The sequence below is a fragment of the Mandrillus leucophaeus genome, unplaced genomic scaffold (assembly GCF_000951045.1).
Source record: "Mandrillus leucophaeus isolate KB7577 unplaced genomic scaffold, Mleu.le_1.0 Scaffold391, whole genome shotgun sequence".
NCBI lineage: Eukaryota > Metazoa > Chordata > Mammalia > Primates > Cercopithecidae > Mandrillus > Mandrillus leucophaeus.
The window spans coordinates 420,484-428,760 of NW_012104154.1; the positions used below are offsets into that span (position 1 = coordinate 420,484).

Genomic DNA, 8,277 nt, shown 5'->3' on the forward strand with positions numbered 1-8,277 from the left:
CCTTCACCAGGACCTTCTTAGAAACGCCTGGTCCCCTTTGAGTCAGATCAGCTGAATCAGAGACACGTGGGTTTGAAGTCAGCAATCTCAGGCTTAGCAAGGCCATCAGGTGATTCTGATGTTTACAAAATTTGAGAAGCACTGTATTTTAAAAAATTAGGCCTCATCTAAAATATGTTGCAAATATCTTTCCTTTGATGTTGTTTATTTTTAACTGTCTTCTGGACAGAAATTTAAAATTTCTGTGTATTCCAATTTAACAAACTTGTCCTTTTTAGTATTTCAGTTTGAGTTTATCCTTAAAAAGTCCCTCCCCTACTAAGAATTCTCCCATATTTACCTTTTCGTTTTTTATGTTTAAATATTTATTACAACAACTTGATTTGTTTCTGCATCTTGAAACTCTTGTGTATGTGGAGGAATTTAAACTAGCATTTAAAGAATGGAAGAACAAAAAAGAGGTGCACAAAGCATTATATGTAAATCTGGCAAAATTTTTTAAAAAATAGATAAGCACATGATTTTCATGATATTCAGAGAAATTCAGGTTCTTTTCAAAATCTGGGTTACTCAGCCATTTCTATTATCCAGTAGTTCTATCTTTTCTTGGCTTGCAAACATTTACACAGACCTTACTAAAAACCTAATGTCAGTTTTACATTTTGTGGTCTGCTCCCATTCATTCTGTAAGTAAGAACCCAGTGAAAGCCAAAGAAGTCCCAAAAGAGAAGCACAAAGGTAAAGAGAAGGAAGCAAAAGGCTTAGTCAATCCTTTTTTAAGTGTCAGATGACTGTTTTATAGGCAAGTGAAATGCTCCATTGATCGTGTGTGCGTGTGTGTGTGTGTGTGTGTGTGTGTGTATGCGTGTAATTGGGGTGGTAGGTAGCTGGGTAATAAGGCTGGGGAGATGAGTCTAAGTTTGCACAAAAATGGCATTAAGCTGGATTTTTTTAATGCAAATAGAGAGCTGAGTGGACTCCACCTGGATTTGCCCTCAATGCAGAAACCTGGATTCTGATCACTTTTCCTTTTTGTTCAGCCTCTTCTAGAGAGAAACTCCCAAACTCAAAAGGCACAAAGGTGCTCCAATAAAACAATCAGAAAGTAAGGTTGACAGAGGAAGGAAAGCTGCCTCCTCCAAAGGCTCCTTTGTCTGAGCTCCGATGAGCATCTAAAGATGGTAAAGGAGGGAAGGGCGTCTGTGTGCTTATTATGCGAAGGCCTAATGGAAAGTTCTTGCGTTCTTATTTTCTCAGAAAAATAATCACTTTGCAGACGTTAATTAGCTTTAGAAAAATATTGCCCCAAATCCTTTCATACAAAACACTGCCCTCTTTAAATCTCCTGTCATAATTTCTGAGACAGAGAACCATGTGATGGAAATGGTACCCACCCCACGAGCACTCACTGATCATGGAGGTATTCAGGGACTAGATAAAGAAATTGACATGTTTTCATTAAGGTCATTAATTTCTGTGTTTCAAGAATCCGGTATTCATGGGTCAATTACAAAGCATTAGATTTCACCCTAAACTTCATATAATGGTGTCAGATAGACACAAACACATACCAGTAAAGAATAATAATACTAAAAGATCTGCGAAATATATTTTATTGCATAGTAAAGAATAGCCCACTAGTTGTTCATTAGTTTTATAATGGGTTTGCTACTGCTTGTTCAGTAAAAGAAATTATATGAAAATTGAATGATCCATAATGGGACTTGCGGACTAAGTTGCTGACCTCTGCAATCAAGAATAATGCTGAAGCAACCCCAGGGGGGCAGTACTTCTTAGGATAGAAGTTCGTAGTGGTGCAAAATGGTGACACCCATTAAGGCATACCTGTTTCCTTTGTTTCTGCCACAATAAACCTCTAGGCTGTTTGCAGGTTGGATCCTCCATATCTACTCACTGGTTATTTTTCATAGAATCACAGGAATTATTTGATCTAATCCTTTTGTCTTTCTGATAAAGAACTAATAGGTTCAAGACAGCATCACAGTTAATGGCAGGAAGGAGAAGGACACATATCTCACAGCAATCTGAGATCACTTGTATGTTTATTTTTGATAGTGCTTAGTTGGTGATGGTGCCGAACATCTTAGCTTTTAAATTACCATCAATTGAGTAATGATCTATAGCTGTGCTGGACAATACAGTAGCCATCAGCTGCATGGGCTACTGAGCACTGGAAGCACGGCTAATCCAAATTGAGATGTCTTGTAAGTACTCAGCAGGTATTTAAAAAGGTAAAATATCTTACTAGTATTTTGTATGGATTATACTCAAATGATCATTTTTATATGCTGGCTTAAATATATTATTAAAATTAATTTCAGCTGTTTCTCTCTACTTTTCCATTATGACCATTAGGACATTTTAAACTGTGCACGTGACTCACACATTTCAATTCTATTGTACAGTACTGATTTCTAAGAAAACACTTCACTGCATTTAGGAGACAGCTATAAGGAATCTCTTTCCTAAATTTGCCAGTGGTTGAGAGCAAAGAAGGAGAGCATGAGGGGGCATTTGTTTTTAGTACTTCAAAGAGTCCCTCCCCATCAGTGAGGAGAGACTTGTGAGCCATGCAATATAATGAAAACTAAAGATTTATTTGACACCAGCTAAATAATTTTAAGTTCATGTTTAAATATGTATGCATGAAGTAGTAAATTTAACTCTTAAAAAGCCATCAGCAATTTTGACAACATAACAACCATCGTATTCCCTTTCGGTTGAGCAGCTGTTTTCCTGGAAAAATCAAAACCAAAATCAATTAGTGTCCTACAAATCAGTTCTGCTCTTAAAGAGACATCTGTCCACTGTTAATACTCATACCAGGTAGATAGAATGATGAAAAATAGAGCCAATCCACCCTATGAGTGAGAATTGGGGATGGTTGTTATCGGAATTGAAAGTTACAGATCAACACCAAGCACTTTTCTTACTTAAAACAGCTGGCAGGCAACCACTCCACCCCAGACAACAGAATGGTCCTCTCACAAAGAAATTCTCTGGTAGAAAAATGTAAGGCATTTGTCATAGCGAAATGATGATTTTGCTTAAATCAATAGGTTAATTTTGAACATATCAACTCTGGTCTCCAAATTAGAAGAAGAATGAACGATACATTTTATTATCACAGATACACTCTCTTTTTGACAAAAGCACCCTAGTTGTTTCTTAAAAGGTTTTAATTTTTCAGTAAGATATGCAGTATTTACCACTGAAATAATACATTTCCAATACAGTAAAAGTCATGTGTGGTGTATAGGATACGAACAACATACAATAAATAATCTCTTTAAAAAAAAAAGTCTCCTCCACTCTTCTCGTGAGGAAACTGCTTTGCTGAGAACGCTGGGTTGTTAGACACAAGCTGAAAAGTGACTTCCACAACTTGGCATTCAATCTGTATGTTTTCTGAGTCGCCTCTTAGGAACAACTCTATTGAAGCTGTAACAAAGAAAGATTCTGGAGGTTTCTACAATAACCATGAACATATACTTCCCATCTGCAGGGATCACTGAAGTGTGAGCAGCAGTTCTGTGCCTTGGAATAGACAGCAATTCCCCCTCCTTTCCCCTTCCTTTCCCTGTGCTTGCCTGGGACTATTACCAAATTAAATGCCATCTGTTAAATGGGATGAAAATGTTTCCTTGCCATGGTATCTTTTATTTCTATAAAATGAACTATGTGTCTTCCTGTCCCCGGCCCACAAAGCCTCCTGCATTTCCAGAGATAGATAAAGTTGTGGACAATTTGCAATTTCAGGCAATAACCAAGAAGAAAAAAAAGTATGATTTCCCCTACAAATTTGTTAAATTTATTCTAATTTTATCCTCCCCTTTTCTCTCCCTCCCACTCCACCTCCTCAAATCCAAATGCCACTGGAAATGGAGCGCATTGTGACTGATTTGGAATGTAAAATGCTCCAGACTTTTAGCGTTACCTAGAAAATCTTCCTTAAAAATAATATTTTTGAAAATTTTTAGTTTGAAGCAGGAAAGTTCTGACATGCTAGACTAGCTTCTCACATCCTAAGGGATCTATTTAAAAGATAACAAGGGCAAATATGTAAAATAAGTTCCCAGGGAAGGCAAGCTGTGTCTCTGCACAGTAGGAAGAAACTGAATTCCACCACAATGTTGTATTCCAACATTCAATAGATGTAACAGATGATTCACAGAGCTTCTAGTTTAAAAGTCTCCCAAACCCACATAGAATGTGAATTGGAGTTTTGAAGAGGAAAAACAGCATTTTTCAAGAGAGGACGAAAGAGGCAGGTTCCCACACCGCCGGAAGCCAGCACTGCTTTGCAGGCGAGCCTGGGAGCTGTCAGCAGTCATTGTCATCTGATGGGAAACCAGTCTTACAACTGAGGACTGGATGCAGCCCCTTGCCCATCTTCTGCTCTTACAACAAGGAAGCGGAAAGAAACCCACGTAGATATCATGAAACACGTTCTTTAAGAAGACAGACAAAAGATTTAGACAGGTCTCAGCCAAGCGCATGAAGTGAAGCAGTCGAGGATGAAAGCATGCCGAACCAAACGGCCGTCTCTAGCGTGCTTGGCATTTTTCTCACTTTAGATCACATCTTCTTACTCTTTTCCTAAATCCATTAAACTTCCACATTAACAGAAACACCTGCACCGTAGACTTTTCTAAAACGGTAAATCCTGTTTTGGAAGGAATCCCTAATAATATGTAAGATACAGATTTTTAAAAAAGAACATGTTTTAGACAAGGGTCGCATGATGCTCACCCTCCCTAACAAGGATACAGAAATGCAGGTTTCTTCCCCCTTTACCAACTCCAGTACACGCTGACTAGCCCTCCCAGAGAGCGGTAATCCCTTTCCAGGGGCTGCAAACAATCATGCCAAAGCCACCCGTGCCCAATGCGGACACAGCGAAGCCACGGCAGAAGGGGGAAATCGGTTACCTGGGGAAGAACACAACTCCGCTCAGAGCTTCTTCAGAGCTCCGCTCGCGCAGGACAGGGCAGCGCAGGGTGTGTGGATGCGGCTCCTCCCGGAGGCAGGCGCAGCGCACTCCCTCCCGCCGCCGTGACGATGCTGTCAGCTGCTCGCCCGCCGTGCGCCCTGCACCGCCCGCCGGCCGTGCGCCCTGCGCCCTGAGCCCTGCGCTCTGCGCTCTCGCGCTCCACCCGCCCGCAGCCCCTGCACCTGCGCTGGCCTGAGCCGCGCCGGCCTGGCACTGTCACCGCCGCTGCACGCTCCTCCTACTCTCTTCAATCTCTGCCTTCTCAGATGTGCCAACTGCTGCAGAGGCTGCTGTTCCTGCTTAAATGGCGCCTCCTCGCCTCCAAAGAGCTTTTAGGTGCCACCTACTGCATGCTCCTGGAATAGATGGCGAGGACTGGAATTTTCTGATAATTTAATGAATTAAAATAATTCCGTTGAAAGGGAACCAGATTCTTTTGTTCGCATTTCCAACTATAATTACTACTAACCATATAGACTTTTTTTTCCATTTCCAGATTTTAACTTTTAAAAACCAACTCATTTAAAGGCAGACGAAATGCCCTGACCCATACCATAGCCAACCACACAGCGTAGATTAATATATGCTAATTTAATAGAATCCTATGACAACACCGCTATTGGCAAGCTTGGATTAGAATTGCCTTTTCACTGAGTGGTTTCACATTAGCATTTCAAGGAAATAACCACGCGTATTTCCTGACATTGATAAACAATTTTGTCAAAGACGCATTGATTAAAAACAGGTGAATCAGCAAGAAAAAAGATTAATGGCTAACAATTCTGTGCAGGCATTTTTAAAAGTGCTTTAGTGTAACATTGATCCATGTTAAATTTAAACTACAGACTGAAGGAAGATTTCTTCTCTTGATTATATTACTCATTCTTTTGTAACACCAAATATGCTAAAAGACTTGAGCAAAATTAATATTCTGTAGTTCTTTACATTTGATTGGTGTTGTAGAATCCTATTTATCGGTTTTAATCCCGTCTTCACTTTCTAAATAATTAAAACATGTTAACCTTTGAAGTTCATTTCCAAAGTAAAATTCTGCCCTGCTATTCACAGGAAATATGTGTTTTAAAAATCATACTTAAAAACTATACATTTTACAACTTGTAGTCGAGAAAACTTATTTTATTCCCCAGTTCGTCCTAATTATGGCCTTGATCCTACGGCCATTGGAATATAAAAATAAAAATATACTGTTTTTACTAAAGTCATTTAAGGCTACTGTCAATAAACCTGCCCCTACACTAATGATGTCTGAAAGCAGAGTGATCACCCTGTCCTCCACGGTCTCCTCTTCATTACAAACGAATGTATCCCACTCAGAAACCCATCCCAGAGGAGGCTCCAAATACGATGACAGTGGATTCTGGGCACCGTCTGATGCAGTTTCTGGGTCCTGAGACAACCATCCAGCTTTACAAGTCAGGATGTTGTTTTCCATGACAACCAAAATGTAGGTTATCAGGTTAAATGACAAAATGGAATTTAAGAACTCAACGAAGGAGGGTAAAAAGATTAAAGAAGTCAAAATGCTGAAGGCAAAAATCCAGTGCTAGCATGGAATCAGGGAGAGCAAATCAGGAGCTAATAAAGAGAGCCAGTTCTAGGCTGAATATCCCACAATGCAGAAGAATCCTGCCTTTTGCCACATGCCATCATTATTTGTTCTGAGAATGTGAAGCAGAGGCCCAGAGGCCTCATTTAAACAAGGAGCAACTCACTTAAAACCATGTCTGCAGCCTCTTTGGCACTCCCTACGATCCCTAACCTTTCATCAGCCAGAAGGAGCAGATTGCTTCCAAATTCCTCCTTTTACTTCCCCTTAACTTATATCCTTCTAAGAGCCTGTCCCATTTGCTTCTAGGCTAGGGGATCCTGACATCTGCCTGCACATTAGAATCAGCAGGGGAGCTATAAATACATTTTAAAACAAGGTACAATTTCCAGCCCAACTCGTGCCACAACTGGCACAGGACCTCTGTGGACGAGACCCAAACATCCATATATTTCAAGGTGTTTATGTGAAGTTGCTGTTCGTGTCCTCAAAAAATTCATATGATGACATTCTAGTTACCAATGTGAGGAGGTGGGACCTCTACGCAGAGCTCTCATGAATGGGATTAGTGCCCTTATAAAAGAGGGCCCAGAGAGCTAAGGCATCGTCTATGAACCAGGAAGCAGACCCTCATCAGACACCAAATCTGCCTTGATCTTGGGCTTTCCAGTCTCCAGAACTGTAAGCTATAAATTTTGGTTGTTTATAGGCTACCCAGTCTATGTTTTTTTTTTAATAACAGCCAAGAGTAAAACAGAAGTCAAAGTCAAGAACCATTAATCTAGTATAAACCTTTGTTACTCAACGTGAATTCACGGATCTGCAGCATCCACATTACCTGGCAACTTATTAAGAATACAGACTTTTAATCCACACTCCAGAACTTCAGTCTCAGAATCTGACTTTAATAAAATATCCAGGAGATTCCCAAGTTTGGTAGAAGTGGAGAAGCTCCAAGCCAGTGTATCTCAAATACCGCAATATATCAGAATCACCTTGGAGGAGGGGGCTTGTTAAAACACTTCCAGCTGGGCCACGTCCTGGTTTTCTGATTCTGTAGGTCCGGAGTGGGGTCCCTGGTAATGCTGACGCTGCTTAGAGCAGGAATCCAGATGAGCTATGCCACTCAGGTCATGCAGAGACCAGTAGCAAATGGTGGTGGGCTGTTCAATGCTCAGGTGGAAGAAACATAACAGTCCTCCATTTTCAACAGTAACTCTATCCAGTGTCACTCCTTTTGGGGAAGCCCCATCCTTCTCCACAGTCTCACAGGTGCACTTTCCCCAGGGTCTTTGGGTGGCTGTAAAAAGAGCCTCTTCAGTCGAGTTCCTGCTTTGATCTCACAGCTTAGGATTCTGCAAGCTCACACTTGGCCCTTGTGCAAATGAGAAGACGGCCCCTCTCTGTGTGGACACAACCCTTCCCTCTGCCCAGACAGTGCGTGGCTTGAGGGGCAGAAGACCCTTTGTGCAAAGAACTTTCTGGACAGATGCAGGCACTCTGGGTACCCAGCTGGGTGAAGGATGCACCTGCTGAGCCCCAGGCCACTCTCACCCTCTGCTGGTCACCTTGTACATTATACAAACTGCACATCCCTCAAGGTACACATCAGCTCTGCTCCCCTACCAGGCCAGCATGGTCTGTGTGATGGCTCGTAGCTCCATTTATGACCTTGGTCCACAGAGTGCCAGACACT

General features: G+C 41.2%; 1 protein-coding gene across 3 annotated transcripts in view; it reads right to left on the reverse strand.

The window, feature by feature from the left end:
- The window catches only part of DIRAS2 (DIRAS family, GTP-binding RAS-like 2), a 40,471-nt gene extending 35,134 nt beyond the window's left edge, over positions 1-5,337 (reverse strand). Inside the window, exon 1 of one of the 3 annotated variants that reach the window (XM_011991194.1) lies at positions 5,197-5,337. The gene's annotated coding sequence lies outside the window, so the exon portion shown is untranslated. Of the gene's footprint in view, positions 1-4,818 lie in introns of all 3 variants that reach the window. The other 2 variants (XM_011991192.1, XM_011991193.1) reach the window with 2 other exon arrangements.
- Positions 5,338-8,277: the final 2,940 nt, after the last annotated feature.